The sequence below is a fragment of the Hyperolius riggenbachi genome, chromosome 8, assembly GCF_040937935.1.
Source record: "Hyperolius riggenbachi isolate aHypRig1 chromosome 8, aHypRig1.pri, whole genome shotgun sequence".
NCBI lineage: Eukaryota > Metazoa > Chordata > Amphibia > Anura > Hyperoliidae > Hyperolius > Hyperolius riggenbachi.
Window position 1 is genome coordinate 281,789,520 of NC_090653.1, and position 20,469 is coordinate 281,809,988.

General features: G+C 45.9%; 1 protein-coding gene across 15 annotated transcripts in view; it reads right to left on the bottom strand.

Moving 5' to 3' along the window:
• Positions 1–20,469, bottom strand: part of DAB2IP (DAB2 interacting protein) — a 974,997-nt gene that overhangs the window by 175,168 nt on the left and 779,360 nt on the right. The window contains exon 1 of one of the 15 annotated variants that reach the window (XM_068249036.1): positions 12,127–12,144. The exons of the other annotated variants lie outside the window; for them this stretch is intronic. The gene's annotated coding sequence lies outside the window, so the exon portion shown is untranslated. Of the gene's footprint in view, positions 1–12,126; positions 12,145–20,469 lie in introns of those variants that run through there. 15 annotated transcript variants of the gene reach the window in all.

Consider the following 20,469-nt stretch of genomic DNA (forward strand, 5'->3'; position numbering starts at 1 on the left):
GTTGGGAATCGTTCCCGTTAGCGCACGATCTGACAGAGGGCTTGATTCACAAAGCGGTGCAAACTGTTAGCACACTGGTGAAACGCCCCTTATCATGCCTAAACTCAGTTTAGGTGTGATAAGTTTAGGCGTGATAAGTTTAGGCGTGATAAGTTTAGGTGTGATAAGTTTAAGCACCAACTGGGTTAGCACCGCAGTGCACAGCTGATCAAAAATTTTGCGCTAGCAGAGTCTGGTGCACTTCACATAGAGTTTAATGGCGCTGCTTTGCGTGCGGGACTTTGCGCGCGATCTAAACTTATCACGCCTAAACTTATCATGCCTAAACTGGCTATTCACCAGCGTGGTGCAATGGTTATCACGCCTAAAGTCTCTAATTGTGTTAGCACCGCTTTGTGAATCGAGCCCAGATTCTGCCTGCACACTTATTTATGCCCAGAGGTGAGAAACTGCAGATGAAACTTTGCGACACACCAGAGACTCGTCCAATCAGCTGAGGCCATTCCTGACACCTCCAGACTTGTCTCCTGAAGTTCCTGCTGTGTCAGATCACGTCTCAGCATCGCCCCAGGGTGTGTATCCTGGAAGTGACCTCCGAATCTATCATTACTGAAGAGTTTATCACCCCGATCTCCCATGAAGCCTGTATAGGTGATCAACCTGGAGACAGCAGTGTATAGAGGGCACCGCACTATACAGGAGGGACTGCACTGTACTGAGGTGACCGCACTGTACAGGAAGGTCTGAACTGTACTGAGGTGACCACACTGCACAGGAAGGACTGCACTGTGCTCAGGGGACCGCACTGTACAGGAAGGGCCGCAATGTACAGATGGGACATGACACAGTATAGAAGGGACCGCACTGTATACAAGGGACCAGTCACAGTACCGTCGGGAAGGAATTTTTCCCTTAAAAGGCTAATTGGCCCAGGCCTTGTAAGGTTCTTTGCCTTCCCTTGAATCAACTGAGACATGTGCAGGTTCAGGAGAGTGTTTTTTTTTTTTTTAACTGGTTAAACTTGATGGATAGATGTCTTCTTTCAACCAAACTAACTACGTAAGACATGTACAGCATAATGTAATGCACACACATACATGCAATGTACACACACTCACAGATAATTGTATGTTCTCTTGTGTCTATGTGGGGTTCCCCTGGGCACTCCAGTTTCCTCCCACATCCCAAAAATATACAGAAACATTAATTGTATTTCCCCTAAATTGGCCCCAGACTAGGTAGGATACATGCACTACACGATACACACATAGACCTGTGACTATGGTAGGATTAGACTGTGAGCCCCTCTGAGGGACAGTTAGTGACATGACTATGTACTTTGTACAGCACTGCGGAAGAGGTCGGCGCTACTTAATACGTACATGTTTATCTGCATGCACTGGCAGGACTGCGTTGCTATGGTCACACGGCGTCTCCTTAACACCGTTTTTCATGTATCTCTATAGTTATATATAATTGTTTTTGATTCAATACAGTACTGATGTGTTCATACCAATATTTCTAGTGGGTTGCAGCTTAGATACCAAAGAGATCGGATCCCGTGCACCTTTGGAGCACACGGAAGCCCGACAGGGAGGAAGTGCGGACCGGCGTCAAAGAGACGCGGATCCGCTCTGTCTTGCGTGGCCATGCTGAATCAACGCGATGGGACAGCAACCCATAATAGGGCTCCCAGAATCCCCATAGTTAACCTCCATAGAAGCAGCAGGGACGCTGCGAACGCACAAGGCGATATACCCCCTTCTCCCTCCAGTAGCTGGGAGTTACACATTGGCAAGCACTATTAGCACTTTGAGTTAGATCAATTTTTTATGGGCACGTAGCACTTTACATGTCTTTGTACTGTTTGTATTGTCTTTTGATCAGCATTTTTTGCACATATTGACACGTAGCACTTTTTTGCAATAGGATTTTCTGCATTAGCATTCATTGATTGGGTGTTTTATCACTTGTGTACACAATTTTTGGAATATAGTTTTTTGTCTATTTTGTACAGGAACTTTGTGTAATATTTTAGATATTTGGTATAGTGGATATCAACTGGTCTGTCACTTGTTTACATGTAATTGGCACATCACTCTCAGCTTCTGGAGAGATTTCCGATAACAATCGGTTTAAGAAGGTGGTTTTAAAATGTTTTTAATTGTTGTTTTTGGATAAGTCCTTAATAAAGCTGTGGATTTTTTGCATCATATCTGGATGTGCTCATGATTTGCTATATATTTGTCTGTAGTAAAGGCCCCTTTCCCTTGTAGATTGTATCCTTGGGGCAGGGATCTGCGTTCTCCTCTCGGGCACTCTCTGAGCAGTAGATTGTCTATTGAGTTTGATGGCAATCTCTCTGCCATATCCAGGGACCGAAAAAAATGCAATTTCCATCCCATCAGCAGGATTTGTTTAGAGTGAATGAAGGGTGATGGGCGAGATACGCGCCAGCGCTCAGACCGGAGCCACCCGCCGTCACGGCCAACCCTCCTCACCGCCGGCCTGCTAATTAAAGAGGACACGCTATTATAACCGGGAGATTGGATCTCCACAAAATAACTCTAAATTTGGAGAAGAAATTAAACAAAATATTTCCCAGAACTCCCAGAGAAAAGTGCGCTAGTCCAACTGCTAACTGCTCATAAATATCGCTAATAGCAACACACAGCATCCAGGCTATTGGGAAACCAACTGCCTTCTGAAAAATCTGTTCATGGTGCTCAGAAAATATAGTGTGGCTGAGCCCTTACACTTGTCTCGCAAAGCTGCATTGCGCTACCGTTTTACCGCAGGCTTATGCATCAGCAATGCAAGGCAATGGGGCCTAGCACACCTAGGGCCTTTTCCCCTGCACAGCTAAATCGCAAATCGCTAGTGATTATTAAATTGCTAGGGTCATTACTTTATCATAGAAATCATGAGAAGTTTTTTGCACTATAGTTATTCGATTTGCAAATCGCAATTGCTTTCTGGAGTGATTTTAAAAGGGCAAATGCAATGCGAATGAAAAATCGCAATCGCATAACAAAATTAACGAAAAATCGCAATCGCTGGCATTTGTGATTGCGATTGCTAGTGGAAAAGGGCTCTTACTGCACACCGGAAGTGCCGAGCTGATGCGAGGTCACAAGCGAGTTACCATCGGACTTCCGTGGTGACGCAGTGGTGGTAGAAGTAACGTAAGTCATTGGGCGACGCAGGAAATTTTGGTGGCATCAGTGCAGCGCACATGCATGGAACGGGAATACGCCGGGAATCCCAGTGACACACTTCCAGTCCAGCAAGGAGTACGTCTCTGGGTGAGGGGGGGGGGGGGGGGGGGGCGCTATGCATATGACCATGTCGGCACACGGCACACTCTGCTGCAGGGTCAAATGATTGACATTTTGTGCATTGCAGTGCAATGGGAAGGGGGCGGGGCATCACACCGCAAACGCACCAGCCAGGTGTAAAACAGGTCTAAGTGGAAGTGGGCCCTAGGAATATTAAACTTTGCGCAGAACTGTGCGTATACATACACACCCACACTTGCGCACACACACACACGTGTGCATACATACACACACGTGTGCATACATACACACCTGCGTACCCACACATACACACACTATACACACACTGTACACACACACGTACCTGCATGCCCACATACACACCTGCATACCCACACATACACACACTGTACACACACACACACACGTACCTGCATGCCCACACACACACATCTGCGTACCCACACACTGTACAAACACACACACACCTGCCCACACACACACACATATACACACACGTGTACCCGCACACACACACACCTGCGTGCCCACACATACACACACGTGTACCCGCACACACACACACCTGCACACACACACGTACCTGCGTGCACACACACACACACCTGCGTGCCCACACATACACACACGTGTACCCGCACACACACACACCTTTGTACCCTAGCATGGTGTGATCTGTTCAGACGAGAAGTGTTACGCATGACCGCCCTGAGAATAAAGGCCGCAGCACTTCCCGGACCATCTCCTGATCTCGTACGCCAGGTCTTTGTTAGGAAATCTCCCATGAATAGGGGGGCGTGCGGCGCAGGTCCTGGCAAGCTCAGAAGTCGTGAGTCTGTTTCCTCCGACGGAGCATAACGGGCGTGATGGAGCAGCTGGCGCCAATTATTATCGCATAATGCAATGCATACATAAACGCCCCCCCCTCGCTATTAGTGTATATAACATTATCACACAGATACACAGAGGGGACGCAGGCTGGGGGGAGTGAGGGCTTAATGCTTTCACAAAATAGAATCCGCATCTGAGGCCTGGAGGCAGCCTAACCAATCGCTGGACGGAGGAGGGAGTGATCGCTGCGCACGCTGCCCTCCCGCAGGAAGGAGGAGTAATGTCAATCATGGGGGGGGGGGGGGGGAGATGCGCGAGTGTGGAATGCCATACCGTGGGGAAGGCCAAATGGATAATACACTGCTTTGGGCGGTATCTGTGTGCTCCCTAAAAGCAGAGACTGTCTCACTTCCAAAACCACAGTGAACACACAGAGCAGCTGTCTTGTTTTCCCTCTGTGAAGTGTGAAGGAACATCACATGATCTCCCAGAGTGCTCTGGGGCAGAAGGCTGCATGGCATCATAGCCTAGGCTAAACATCACTGGGAGGGCGGGATTACATACTCCTACCCAAGCTTAGCAGTCACAATTACAGCAGAGATGATGTCAGCATCAAGCGTTGCCTTCTGAAGATAATCCCTGAGACATTTCCTCGCCGCACTCGGAGATGTTCACCGATGGAAAGGTGTTTGAAGCTGTCGCAGAATTCAGTGGGAGGCAGAAACCTGCGGCGACTGAAAGAGTTAACGCTGCGAGCTGCGAATAGAGGGCGTCTCACATTCACACGCTGCATTCTTCACGCCAACATCTCCGCTATTTGCAAAAACAATTTAAGAAAAAAAAACAAAAAAAAAAAGGCCACTTTGTAGAGGCGGCATCTGGCTCATTACACGTGTTGTTTTCCCCGCAAACACGACCGCCGCCAGCGCGCCGTTCTGAGACAAAACAATTTACGCAGCCAGCAGAGTCGTCCTCCGCATATTGGAGAAGATTCAGGAAGCGGCACCTGAGTCCAGCGGATGGGGGGCGTCTGCCGGATCGAATTCGCTAAACGGCGAGACGGTGGCAGACGCGTGCAGCGAGACGTTCCGCGAACAAGACGGCTGTAGCAGCTGCCATGTCAGCAGAAGCCCCAAGCGAGGACCTAAAATGCCTTTCTCCAAAACTAGCTGATCAACATTATATCACTAATCTCACTGATATAAATGGGAAAGTTTGTTAAAAGATCACACAACAATGGCTGAACTCCAATCAATGTGTCATTGAGCAAAAACAATAAAAACATAAACAGAAGATTTAAATATAAAATAAAACTGTGGAATATCTTAAAAAGTCATTTTTAGGAGAAGGAGGATAGATACAATTGTTTATTTTCACATCGGGTATCCTTTAACACTGCTATTGCCTATAGAGTGTGTCCTAGTGGCTGCAGCTCTGGCGCATTGAGTCCGCCAGGAGAAAAGCACAATATAAATGTTCTGTATCTTGTCTTGACTATCTTGGACAGTACATGCCCCAATGAAGATCTACTCTCCTGAATCCTGAAGAGTTTGCAAGTTCCTGGATCAGAATCGGCTTTATTCACCCAGTACGTCCAAAGTATCACCCAGAAATATTAATGGTGACAGCTGCTCTTTCTAACCTTCCTCTTGCTGCTCATGAAAGCTTGTTCGCCTGCTATCCAGCGTCCTGCTGAGATCAGGGTCTTAGGTTCAACCTCACAGCCACTGGCCCCACAATACAGCAGGGCCCTTCCGGTGTTCCCCGAAGGGAACCTTCCCCCTTTGCCATCGGCGCAGGGGGTACTTGGCATCCTCCAACACCCGAGGGGTTGGAGGACCCTGGTGGCATCTTCCGACACCCGAAGGATTGGTGGACCCCGACGTGCCCTGTGGTTACCCACAGGGCCTGGCCATGTGGCATCCCACATGGTCCGTGGCTCCTCCGAGAGGGAGCTGGGTGGGGACCGAAGTCCTGGCCCCGACCTTGCGGCCGGAGTTATAAAAAATTCCGCACTCTCCCTAGCCAAAAGGCCGGGGAGCTGCGTTAGTTGGCTATGCATATGGGCAGTACAGACCAAAGCACCTTACTCCGCCTGGGATCTGCCACATCCTAGGTTTTCAGGTGCACCTGGAGCGCCACTTCCAGGGGCAGTACGCCTAAGCAAAGCCCTCAGCCCTTCAGCTTCGATCATGGTAGATCCATTCAGTCAGCCCCTGAGAATTATGAACCAGGACGGACACCTATACTGGAGGACCAGAGGTTCCCATCCCCCCTGCTCAACTCGTTGAAGGCGTCCTTCCCCCGGGAGACCAGGCCGGGGTTCCCAGTAACATGTCTCCCTGAGACTGATAAGAACAGATACTACACTTGATCTTAGCCAAAAAGCCGAGTCCCTCACTGGGACTTGCAGTTCATCTACTGTCCTGCAGACAATTCAGTCTGTAGAAGCCAGTAAGCCTCCTGTGGGGGATGCTGGGACCTCTTGTACATCCTTGTGCCTTGCTGAGGACATTAAATGTAGTTGCAACATCTCCCCTCCCCACACCAAAAAAAAAGAGAAAACAATGCCTGCAAAACATTGTCTCAAAAATATGCGTAAACCCCTACTTTTTATAAAATAGGTCGCCTGATTTTCTTTTCTTTTTACCTGGCCTGGCCATTGCCTAACTGCAGGAGCTGTGCAGTGCCAGCGGGGTTGTGGGAAAGGTTTTTTAGCTACAGTAACAAGCTTTTCTCAGCATGCAAATAACAGAAAGCTTCCTATTTCTGATAAGATAAGGACACCATGGCCAGAAGAAGGTAACTGAAGCTTTTCTCAGCATGCAAATAACAGAAAGCTTCCTATTTCTGATAAGATAAGGACACCATGGCCAGAAGAAGGTAACTGAATCCTCCCTTCCCTTTGAAGACTTTACACAGGGATGTAAGCCTGTTATCTAGGTGATGCTTGCTGTGGGAGGGACATTAAGGGGGCAGTAGGGAGGAGAAAATGAACACTGAGCGAGGGCAGAAGTGCCCCTATGGGGTACTTACCTCGGGAGGGGTAAGCTTCTGGATCCTAAAGATGCTTCCCCGCCCTCCTCCGCAGCCTTGATGCATTGCTGCCCCCCCCCCCCCCCGAAAGAGAGCATGTCGGCCGCTCACTCAGAGGCCACTTTTTTGGGGGGTCCCAGTGCTGGACCGTGGCTGCTGCTCTTTAGGATGCAGAGGCGTCCCCCTCCCGAGGTAAGTATGAGGAACAGTGCAGACCCCCCGGGGTTTGCGATTCTCTTTTCCGGGTTTGGATTCCGCCCTGCGTTTATGGGATCCGCATTAGACTTTTAGTGATTTGTAAATGCTGCTCCTGTTGCATGCTGGGAGATGAATCCCGCGAGGTGTGGAGGTGACGGTGGGTCACGGCGCGGCGGTCTATTCTGAAATGATTCTGGCTGGGCGCAGACAGCCAGGCCGTATATTTATGTAACGACCGAGCAGGGAATGCCTTTGGTGTCAGGTTCAAGGTTCTGCCCATTACGGAGCGGCCATCTGTCCTGCTGCGCTCTCAGTTTATATAAAGCTCAGTGAGGAGGAGCAGGTGACAGACGATGGTGGGAATACGCCGTCTGGCATCGGCCGCATGCGTAGCACTTCCCATATGACAAAGTTGCGTGTGGCTTTATGAGACGGTAAGAATAATCGCGGCCAGACAGTTATGCAGACGCGTTTCCCGGCCCGGGAACTATCGAAATATTCCCCCAGAAATATCCGTCTCCTCGCCAGAAAAAGCATCACTGTGCAGTCACTGCTGCCCAAGAATAGACCTCTCTCTGGGGACACAGTATCAGGGAGCACCACTGGCTTCCTTCCAACGCACACCAGGTCAGATAGGATCACTGCTTAATGTGGATTTCCTGTCAGAGGGTGTGGCTTCTCTGTGACCGGTCAGGGACAACATCAGCACATCATCAATAATCATCAGCATGACATCATCAAAAAAATATCAGCATGACATCACAATAATAAACACCAGCATGACATCATCAAAAAATCACCAGCATATGACATCATTAAAAATCATTAGTGTGACATCAATAATCAGCATGGCATCATCAAAAATCATCAGTATGACATCATCAAACACCAGAATGACATCATCAATAATCACCAGCATGACATCATCAATAATCACCAGCATGGCATCAACAGAAAACACAACCTTGGCATCATCAAAAATCACCAGTATGACATCATCAATATTCACCAGCATGACCTCAGCAAAAATCACCAGCATGACATCATCAATATTCACCAGCATGACCTCAGCAAAAATCGCCAGCATGACATCATGAACAATCACCAGCACGACATCATCAACAATCACCAGCACGACATCATCAACAATCACCAGCACGACATCATCAACAATCACCAGCACGACATCATCAACAATCACCAGCACGACATCATCAACAATCACCAGCACGACATCATCAACAATCACCAGCATGACATCACCAACAATCAGTTTTCAGAAACAATGAAAGAAAAAAATAATCCACAAACTTAAAGAGAAAGGGCCCATTTCCACTTGTGCGGTGCGAATTAGCCGCGGAAAACGCAAAGCGAATTCGCACACGTATGAGAATTTTACCGTGAATTTGCGGGCGTTTTCGCATATATTACTAGCTATGCGAATTTAACCATGTTAGTGCCTGTGTGCTTTTACATTGATTTTATGCGAAAACGCCTGCAAATTCACTGTAAAATTTGTGGTAAAATTTACATACGAAAACGCATGCAAATTTCTTATTAAATACATTGTATACGGATCGCATAGCGGTATGTGGTATGCAAATTCTGAGGGCTCTGCCATGCAGATTTTTTCTGCACAGAAAAACGCTCAGAAATCCTGACAAGTGGAAACGGTCCCATTCACTTGTATTGTCCATGTGAATTCCCATGCAGGAAACACATGCAGATACGCTCTAGTGGAAACGGGCCCTGACTCTAGTAGCTGATAGTAGAATGCAGTAAATTATTCCCCCACTGTTACAGTACTTGTCCTGGTTTCAGCAGCAGAAACACTTCCTATAGCTCTATATTGCTGTATATTAGTATGCAGCCCCACCCTCCCACTGGAGCTTATGCAAACGTCTCCTTCCAGAGCATTCTGGCAGACCAGGTATATTTTGTACTGACTTCAGAACTCTCTGTAGACAAACATTCCACAGAGCTGCACCTGAGAGCTGCAGGACTAAAGATGTCGCCTCCTGTGAGAAATTTCAGAATGTAGAGAAGTGTAAAGAAAGGTTTCAATGGAGCTGCTAAATGTTGCCATGTACCACCCTCCGTTATACATTGAGAAGTCCGCAAGCCTCAGCTGGGTCATATCAGCTCGCAGAGGGGGTTTAAAATATGTTAGTCAGCAGCTGTGTGACTGCATTACTATGATGAGAATTTTAGTGCCGCCTGGCTTGGACGCGTTAGGACGGAATGCAGCGGTAAATGGCCATGCTGACGGATTCTATGTTATATACAGGAACCACTCCTCGTAAGTCTGCATACGGGTGCGCTGTGTATGTAGCGGTGAGTGGAACGCACTCTTGTGCAGTACGCGATGCGATGACACCACAATAGCAATGCTTGCATCTACTGCTTGAATCATCCCTGCTGGTCATGCAGATTTGTGGGAGAATAGCAATGCTATGCATGACACGTCTGATGTAGCCGACACAACATAGACTCCAGGAACCAGCGTTCTGTGCCATGGATATGTCAGCGCATGCGCACTCAACATGCATGCTGCCAATCCGTCACAGAGGCAGCCAGACCTGCCTACCACATGTATGCTTGCTGGGTGACATGGAATACAATGCAATAACGCCAACTCTGATTCGCTGGCCTATCAACAACCCTGGCCTGATTTGCATAAAAAACATAAGCTCCCCCCTTCCCCCGCACACACACTTCCTTCTGTACCCCAGCAAAATGACAATAATCGTCTGGTCACTGTGAATAATTATCATTATTATTTAGTATTTACATACCGCCATCATCTTCCACTGGGCTGTACAGAGTACATAGTCATGTCACTGACTGTCCCTCAGAGGAGCTCACACTCTAATCCTACCATAGTCCTACTGTAACATCCTACCATCCTGACATCTTCTGCAGCAATTTACAGAAAACATAGTCATGTCACTGGCCATCCTCAGAGGAGCTCACAATCTAATCCTACCAAAGTCACCGTCTAATGCCCTGCCATATTATTATTATGTATTTATATAGCAGCCAGTGACATATTCTACAGCACTTTACAGAGTACATAGTCATGTTACTGTTGTTACAGACTGTCCTCAGAGGAGCTCACAATCTAATCCTACCATAGTCATAGTCTAATGTCCTACCATATTATTATTATGTATTTATATAGCACTGGCATCTTCTGCAGCACATTACAGAGTACATAGTCATGTCACTGACTGTCCTCAGAGGAGTTCACAATCTAATCCTGCCATAGTCATAGTATAATGCCCTACCATATTATTATTATGTATTTATATAGCACTGCCATCTTCTGCAGCACATTACAGAGTACATAGTCATGTCACTGACTGTCCTCAGAGGAGCTCACACTCTAATCCTACCATAGCCATAGTCTAATGTCCTACCATATTATTATTATGTATTTATATAGCACTGACATCTCCTGCAGCACATTACAGAGTACATAGTCATGTCACTGACTGTCCTCAGAGGAGTTCACAATCTAATCCTGCCATAGTCATAGTATAATGCCCTACCATATTATTATTATGTATTTATATAGCACTGCCATCTTCTGCAGCACATTACAGAGTACATAGTCATGTCACTGACTGTCCTCAGAGGAGCTCACAACTAATCCTGCCATAGTCATAGTATAATGCCCTACCATATTATTATTATGTATTTATATAGCACTGCCATCTTCTGCAGCACATTACAGAGTACATAGTCATGTCACTGACTGTCCTCAGAGGAGCTCACACTCTAATCCTACCATAGTCATAGTCTAATGTCCTACCATATTATTATTATTATGTATTTATATAGCACTGACATCTCCTGCAGCACATTACAGAGTACATAGTCATGTCACTGACTGTACTCAGAAGAGCTCACACTCTAATCCTACCATAGTCATAGTCTAATGTCCTACCATATTATTATTATGTATTTCTATAGCACTGACATCTTCTGCAACACATTACAGAGTACATAGTCATGTCACTGACTGTCCTCAGAGGAGCTCATAATCTAATCCTACCATAGTCATAGTGTAATGTCCTCCCATATTATTATTATGTATTTATATAGCACTGACATCTTCTGCAACACATTACAGAGTACATAGTCATGTCACTGACTGTCCTCAGAGGAGCTCATAATCTAATCCTACCATAGTCATAGTGTAATGTCCTCCCATATTATTATTATGTATTTATATAGCACTGACATCTTCTGCAGCACATTACAGAGTACATAGTCATGTCACTGACTGTCCTCAGAGGAGCTCATAATCTAATCCTACCATAGTCATAGTGTAATGTCCTCCCATATTATTATGATGTATTTATATAGCACTGACATCTTCTGCAGCACATTACAGAGTACATAGTCATGTCACTGACTGTCCTCAGAGGGGCTCACAATCTAATCCTACCATAGTCATAGTCTAATGTCCTACCATATTATTATTATGTATTTATATAGCACTGACATCTTCTGCAGCACATTACAGAGTACATAGTCATGTCACTGACTGTCCTCAGAGGAGCTCACAATCTAATCCTGCCATAGTCATAGTGTAATGTCCTCCCATATTATTATTATCTATTTATATAGCACTGACATCTTCTGCAGCACTTTACAGAGTACATAGTCATGTCACTGACTGTCCTCAGAGGAGCTCACAATTTAATCCAATGCCCATCTCTCTCTCTCTCTCTATATATATATATATATAACTTACACTCCATCATGCAGTACAGCACAGTCTGATGCTGCTCCTCCAATCCCTGCGGATCCCTCAGCGACGAAGGAACTTGTGCGGTTGCCTGGCAACTGGCAAGCCCTGGCCACACAGCGGGCACATGAGAATGGTTTCTATGGCAGCCACATCTACACGTTCTATATATTCTATCAGATCGGCTGTCTGGGGGTTCACAGAATGGACCAGAGTCCAGTGACACCCACAGCCCCCCCTCCTTTCATCAGATACCGGACAGCGATGGGATATAAGATGGTGACGAAGATGTGAAATTAACATGCAGAGTTATGAAGGTGAAGCCAGAACTACACAGCAGAACCTTCCTCCAACGTACAAGCAGCTTAATTCATGAAACAGCGCTAGCTACACTGCAGAGGTTAATATTACCGTGCGGTTATATCAGCGTAGAGTGCGTGTGTAAAGGTGGCCACACACCATACAATTTTTTAAATATCTGTTCAATTTAAGAATTTCAATCTATTTTTCTGACTGATTGTAACATTTCAAAAATATGACCAATGTACCCCACACACCTATGTTCAATTTTTCCCCAATTATGATAAAAATGATTGGAAACACTGACAAAATTGCTAGGGTGTGTATATTAATAAATTGACAATCTAACACACACCATACAATCTATAGAGAAATTGAAGAAAAATATCTGGCATTCCGAATCAGTAAAAATCGAAGAAAATGGGAAATCCGATCAGATTTTTCAGTCGAATGAAAAAAAAGCTTTAGATTTTTCGGGAGGTCCGATCGTTTTTATCGAATTGCTGTAAAATCGGATCATTTTATTGCATCGTGTGTGGCCACCTTAACTGACGCGCCATTAGCGGCTGCTGCTACACCAACGCACGTTACCATAGTAGCGGCCACGCTAGTGAAAGACCATGGTCGCACTACGAGTGCATTGTGCAGCAGTTACACGCAAATGCTACGCTGAAATAACCGCAGTTTAATATTAACCCGCACTGTATGTACACGGTATACATTGTACTAGCAACATAATCTAATTCTTGTAACAACCAGAATGGATAAGCAAATAAAATGTGTAGGTTTAACTTACAGTTACCACTGTTTATTGTAAAGTTATAATGGATGTAAATGGAGAAATAGTGTGTTTTTTCTATCTTTTTCCTTCATTTTCTCTTTAAAGAGACTCCGTAACAAAAATTGCATCCTGTTTTTTATCATCCTACAAGTTCCAAAAGCTATTCTAATGTGTTCTGGCTTACTGCAGCACTTTGTACTATCACAGTCTCTGTAATAAATCAATGTATCTTTCCCTTGTCAGACTTGTCAGCCTGTGTCTGGAAGGCTGCCAAGTTCTTCAGTGTTGTGGTTCTCCTATGCACTCCCCCCTCAGGGGGGAAAGAAACACACAAATGATCTCTTGAGATTCAAAAGGAATGCTGTATACAGCCTGCTTGTGTATGGATGTATTTTCTATGTGTGGACATACTGTACATCAACCTACTTCCTGTTTTGGTGGCCATTTTGTTTGTTTATAAACAAACTTTTTAAAACTGTTTTTAACCACTTTTAATGTGGCGGGGAGCGGCGAAATTGTGACAGAGGGGAATAGGAGATGTCCCCTAACGCCTAGGTTCTCAACATGCGGTACGCGTACCCCAGGGGGTACTTCTGATGGGTCCAGGGGGTACTCGGGCTTGATATACTTGACCAAGAATAACAAATTTAGAGATTTAGAAAATTATAACTCTTATTTAAACAACATCAAAATAGTATTTTAGCTAATTAAAAGCAATAATAAATGCTTGCACATTGTTTAGAACCAATTATCATGTACTACGATTAAATATATATTTGTCAAGGGGTACTTGTGATCATGTTTACTATGCTAGGGGGTACTCGATGAGTACAGGGTTTTAAAAGGGGTACACACTAATAAAATGTTGAGAAACACTGCCCTAACGCACTGGTATGTTTACTTTTGTGCGATTTTAACAATACAGATTCTCTTTAAAATGCATAGAAAATAAGGCCATTACGAAAAACTGTCACACACTAAAAGCCTAATTTGTCCTGAAAAAAACGATATATAGATCATTTAGGTGTGATAAGTAGTAATAAAGTTATTGGCGAATGAATGGAAGCAGGGCCAATATGCTGTGGTCCTGAAGTGGTTAAAGGACAAAGAGAGGCTGCCATATTTATTTCCTTTTTTAAGCAATACCAATTTCCTGGCTACCCTGCTGATCCTCTGCCTCTAATACTTTTAGCCATAGCCCCTGAACAAGCATGCAGCAGATCAGGTGTTTCTGACATTGTCAGATCTGACAAGACTAGCTGCATGCTTGTTTCTGGTGGTTATTCAGACACTACTGCAGACAAATAGATCAGTAGGGCTGCCAGGCAACTGGTATTGTTTAAAGGTAAATAAATATGGCAGCCTCCATATTCTTCTCATTACAGCCGTCCTTTAAATCTCTTAAAGAGACTCCGTAACAAAAATTGCATCCTGTTTTTTATCATCCTACAAGTTCCAAAAGCTATTCTAATGTGTTCTGGCTTACTGCAGCACGTTCTACTATCACCATCTCTGTAATAAATGAACTTATCTCTCTCTTGTCAGACTTGTCAGCCTGTGTCTGGAAGGCTGCCAAGTTCTTCAGTGTTGTGGTTCAGTGATCCATCTCCCCCCTCCAGGCCCCTCTCTGCACACTGCCTGTGTATTATTTAGATTAGGACAGCTTCTCTCTTCTCTCTTATCTTTTACAAGCTGGATAAATCATCCTCTGAGCTGGCTGGGCTTTCACATACTGATGAATTACATACAGGCAGAGCTGTCTGCACTCTGCAGGAAGAAACAGCCTGACACTTCAGTGGAAGATAGCTGCAGGGGGAAAGAAACACACAAATGATCTCTTGAGATTCAAAAGGAAGGCTGTATACAGCCTGCTTGTGTATGGATGTATTTTCTATGTGTGGACATACTGTACATCAACCTACCTCCTGTTTTGGTGGGCATTTTGTTTGTTTATAAACAAACTTTTAAAAACGGTTTTTAACCACTTTTAATGCGTCGAGGAGCGGCGAAATTGTGACAGAGGGTAATAGGAGATGTCCCCTAACGCACTTGTATGTTTACTTTTGTGCGATTTTTACAATACAGATTCTCTTTAAACTTTTAACAGAGCCTGAGAATGCTGCTTTTGTCACCAGGTTCCCCAGAACCCTCCTCTGTCATGTTTATAGAAAGGGGCATTGCAGCTCAGAGGCCAATCACAGCAGTGCCAAGCTGACTGCTATCTCTTCACCAGGGTTTATGAGCAGAGTGTTACATTTATTGTCCTCACAGAAAGGTGACCCCACTCCTCACTGACAGGAATTCACCTGCATGCCATGCTTGCTGGGGCAACTTCAGGTGACTGCGCTCAGAGTAATGTCCCTTCTGTGCTCCTACACAGTGACAGCTGCGCATGGGGACATAGTGTATCTAATCCCTAACATATTATTATTATGTATTTATATAGCACTGACATCTTATGCAGCACTTTACAGAGTACATAGTTATGTCATTGACTGTCCTCAGAGGAGCTGACAATCCAATCCTACCAAAGTCATAGTCTAATGTCCTACCATATTACTACTATGTATTTATATAGCACTGACATCTGCTGCAGCACATTACAGAGTACATAGTCATGTCACTGACTGTCCTCAGAGAAGCTCACAATCTAATCCTACCATAGGCCTAGTCTAATGTCCTACTATATTATTATTATTATGTATTTATATAGCACTGACATGTCCTGCAGCACTTTACAGAGTACATGGTCATGTCACTGACTGTCCTCAGAGAAGCTCACAATCTAATCCTACCATAGGCCTAGTCTAATGTCCTACCATATTATTATTATTATGTATTTATATAGCACTGACATGTCCTGCAGCACTTTACAGAGTACATGGTCATGTCACTGACTGTCCTCAGAGGAGCTCACAATCTAATCCTACCATAGTCATAGTCTAATGTCCTACCACATTATTATTATGTATTTATATAGCACTGACATCTCCTGCAGCACATTACAGAGTACATAGTCATGTCACTGACTGTCCTTAGAGGAGCTCACAATCTAATCCTACCATAGGCATAGTCTAATGTCCCACCATATTATTATTATGTACTTATATAGCACTGCCATCTTCTGCAGCACTGTACAGAGCACATAGTCATGTCACTGACTGTCCTCAGAGGAGCTCACAATCTAATCCCTATCAGACATTTGCTATGTTGCCTTTGTTATACATATAATTCCACACACAACATAATTGGTTTTACAATCAGAGATCGTCAACTATAAATTATAAAACACAAACATATATATTGAGAAATGATACTTTCTCAGTGAGACTGTAATTGTAATGGACAGGGAACTGTAACTGGTACAAGGCGGCATGACATATGCTGGCGCTACACAAAGTCCCTAATAATAATCAGTTAAACAGGAACTATAACGACAAAGTAGAATGCAGTAATTTATAGCCTTTATTCCAGTTTTCAGCATCAGAAACACTGCCTACATCCATATCAGGGGTGCCAAACTCAATTACAAAGTGGGCCGAAATTGAACACTGGAAGCTAGTCGTGGCCAATCTCAATGTCTGCTGGCCACCCCCTTTCCTTATAAAGTTCCCTGGTGTCTAATGCCCCCCCCCCCTCCGGCCCCTATACAGTTCCCTAGTGTCTACTGGTCCTCCTTCCTCCCCTACAGAGTTTCCAGGTGTCTAGTGTAGTGCCCACCCTCCCTCCCCTATACAGTTCCTTGGTGTCTAATGGTCCTCCCTCCCCTATACAGTTCCCTGGTGTCTAGTGGCCCCCAACCCTCCCCTATACAGTTCCCTAGTGATTAGTGCGTTCCCCCTACCTCCCCATATGGCTTTCCAAGTGTTTTGGGCTTCATCTCCAATATAGCTTCCCTGGTGGTGGGAAAGTGGGGAAACCACTTGGGGGCCTCAAATTGTGGCTTATCCTAGGCTGTTTATTAAACGGGAACCTCCCCCCCCCCCCCCCCCCCCCCGAAAAAAGATGGATTTCAGATTGTTAATCAGGGAGAGGAAAGATTTTACAATGGGCAAACCGTGACTAAATGATCTACAATTATTGTAAACAATGAGCAATTTTATTCATTACTAGTGACCTAAGCCCAGTTAAAAAACAGACTCTAGGTCTGTCACCGCCGCACGCACACCCGCCTGTCCGCTCCTGCGTCCTGTCCCAACGGCTGTCAGTGCAGGACATGCGCAATAGCGCAAAAGCACTGACACAGGACGCAGGGACACTTGTACATTGTTAGGTAGGATGTTATTCTGGTTACAGTTCCTCTTTAAAATAGGGTGTAACTGATTTGCCGATCGGCACATCCTGTTCCTGTTCACAGTGAATGCATCCTTATTTGAATAAAGCTGTGCGATTGCTTAGGGGGTGTGCATTTGAAACGTTTTTATGGGTCAGGGCGTTTCCATGGTTTGTTTTATATCAATAATGTTTTGTTATCTTTTGTATGGAATGTGGTAACTTTGTTTACTATCGTCTTTGGTCGGATTAATCGCAAGAGATCAGAGCCGGGCATATCGGCTTTCATGATTGGATGTTTATACAACAAACGTGGAAAGGCCCATATTTACATCACAGGAGCCTATAGGCACAGATGTCCTGGCACCTTAGACTGCGACCTCCATTAACCCACAACCCCCGCTGAACCGCACCGCAAGTGTGCTGGCTGTCCCCGCTGTCACTTCTCCTTTACTTGTCATAGGTAGCTACAGGTACCCTTTAGTATTAGGGAAGGGAGATCTTGTCAGTGGAATGCAGAGTGCCGGGTGAGTAGTAACCTCTCATTCACACTCTGCTTGGTACTCTGCGTAGGGGAGGAGTAAGCCACCTCTCCATCATCAGGCGCCTGTAGGCACGTGCTTACAGTGCCTTATGGTAAGACCGGCCCTGAACGTGGAATACAGATACAAATTAAAGTCCGATTCTTTGCAGCAAAATAGACACTGAAACTGTTAAACAAAAGATATAATAGGAAGGGGAGGGCAGTGTTTGGAGGGCCGATGCAGTGGGAGTGACATCACCCTGTGGGCGGGGTGAGTAGAGTGAACAATGTCCTAGGCTGATCACTGGCCAAGCAACTGAGGGGGTCGGGGGCTGCTGTACACACGGTTATTATCGTCCGCCTTGGCCAACTTTCATCTAGCATGTGTAGGGGGCTTTAGGCATGAAGAGAGGGTCACCATAAAGGAGGAAGATTATAGGCATTAGTCAGGAAGTATAATACATGGAAGAAGTGCTGAAGGCAAGTTTTAATAAAAATCAAGATGACAAGTTAATAAAAACAGTGTATAGAAGCACAGTCATGGACAGAAATTCTGCCAGATACGCTTGCAACTTCAGTACAGCTTATGTCCTCTACTCTCTGGATTCAGCTGCTGGGGCAGATAACCATTTGTGGCACTGCAACACACAGAGCTATGGTGGCCGCACTGTCGTGGAGGGATTATGGTGGCCATACTTACAGTATACTGTATATCCCATGACAGATGCCCTGGGGGGAGGGGGGTCACTATTGGGGTAGGTGTAAGAATGCATGAATATTGAAGGGAGGAAGACTCAAAGTTTTGCTGGGTGGTCTCAAGATTTGTGATCACTCCCAATGATGGATCTGAGGCAAGGTCACAAAGGCCATGGCCTAGGGCACCGGGAAGCAAGGGGCAGGAAGTGGGCAGGCACATTCAGGCAGTTAGACTGCCAAGCATGTAAACCACAGAGGTCACAGACCCGGTCCCTGGCTGCCCTGCTTCAACAGGTGAGAGCTGTCGAGCACAGCACAGGGGGAAGCACAGCACGGGGGAAGCATAGGGCGGGGGTGTTCAAGACCAGGGGAGACGCAGTGGACGGGGTGGGGTTGACAGTGGGCTGTAAAATGTACAAATCCGGCCCTGATCACTCCCCCTCACTTCTTGCCCTGTGTGACACCCAGGTGTATGCTGTGACATTGCTGTGTCACTGACACAGGAAGTGAAGAACGTCACAGACACAGGCGTAGGTCTCCCCCTTCTCTGCTCCATCCAGAAGTAAGAATGAAGCTCTGGCTACAGTCGGGCCTGGAATAGAGAGTGAGCCATTGCTATGCAGACTGTACCAGGCCTCAAAGCAGGTGCTCTGCAGGAGGCAGAAGATAAATGGATTATTTATCATATTCCTGCGCTGGATAACAGGCTGCAGCTCTGCTACACACTGTCTGCTGGGCGTTTGTTGATCTGCCAGAAGCTGGCTTCTGAGGGGGCCTCGTGGGAGCCGGAGCCTGCTCCAGTCTGCCGCGCTTTAACCACAATGCCCCGCGGACAGCTGTGTTTACAGTCTCTGATGCCGACAGCCAATCAGCATGGAGCAGAGGTGTTGCCGGGATACCGGTGAGGTCTCCGAGGACACAACACTATACACCAGAGGGCCCGAAGCCTGTTTACACTGATAAAATCTACCTAAAGATCTCAGGTGAGGCAGCTTCTCATAGAAGCCATGTGCCAAAACCATGACAGCTCTGGTGAGCCCCTCCTGTGGTGGTGGCGGCCATAATGGTTGCCAGAATATCCACAGCTTCATCCACTCCAAAATGCCACAACTCAGATCATCAGACTCCACCCACCACCCTCACAACTCCTCCTGGTTACCAGCTCCACCCATTTACCCTCAAAACTCCTCCTGGTTCCCAGCTCCACCCACCTCCCCTCACAACTCTTCCTGGTTCCCAGCTCCACCCACCTACCCTCACCACTCCTCCTGGTTACCAACTCCACCCATTTATCCTCACAACTCCTCCTAGTTTCAAGTCCCACCCACCTACCCTCACAACTCTCCCTGGTTACCAGCTACTCCAACCTATCCTCACAACTCCTCCAGGTTCCCAGCTCCACCCACCTACCCTCACAACTCCTCCAGGTTCCCAGCTCCACCCACCTACCCTTACAACTTTGTATGGTTCTCAGCTCCACCCATTTACACTCACAATTTCTCCAGGTTCCCAGCTCCCCCCAAGTATCGCCCCCAACTATACTTCTGCCCCACCCCCCATAGTTAGATCCTTTCTGAATAACTTCTGGCCTTTAATCAATATGTATCAGATTTGTGAAGTCACATCAGAGAGTGAAACAGAATTTTTCATGCTTGGAGGGAGAAGTCGGGCGAGTCTTGTGGAGAGAGTCTGATCAGACAGGATTAAATTTTGACAAATTAGAAAATGAGTTTTGTGAGAAGCATCACCGAGCTGCTTATGCTGCCATGGTTCACCT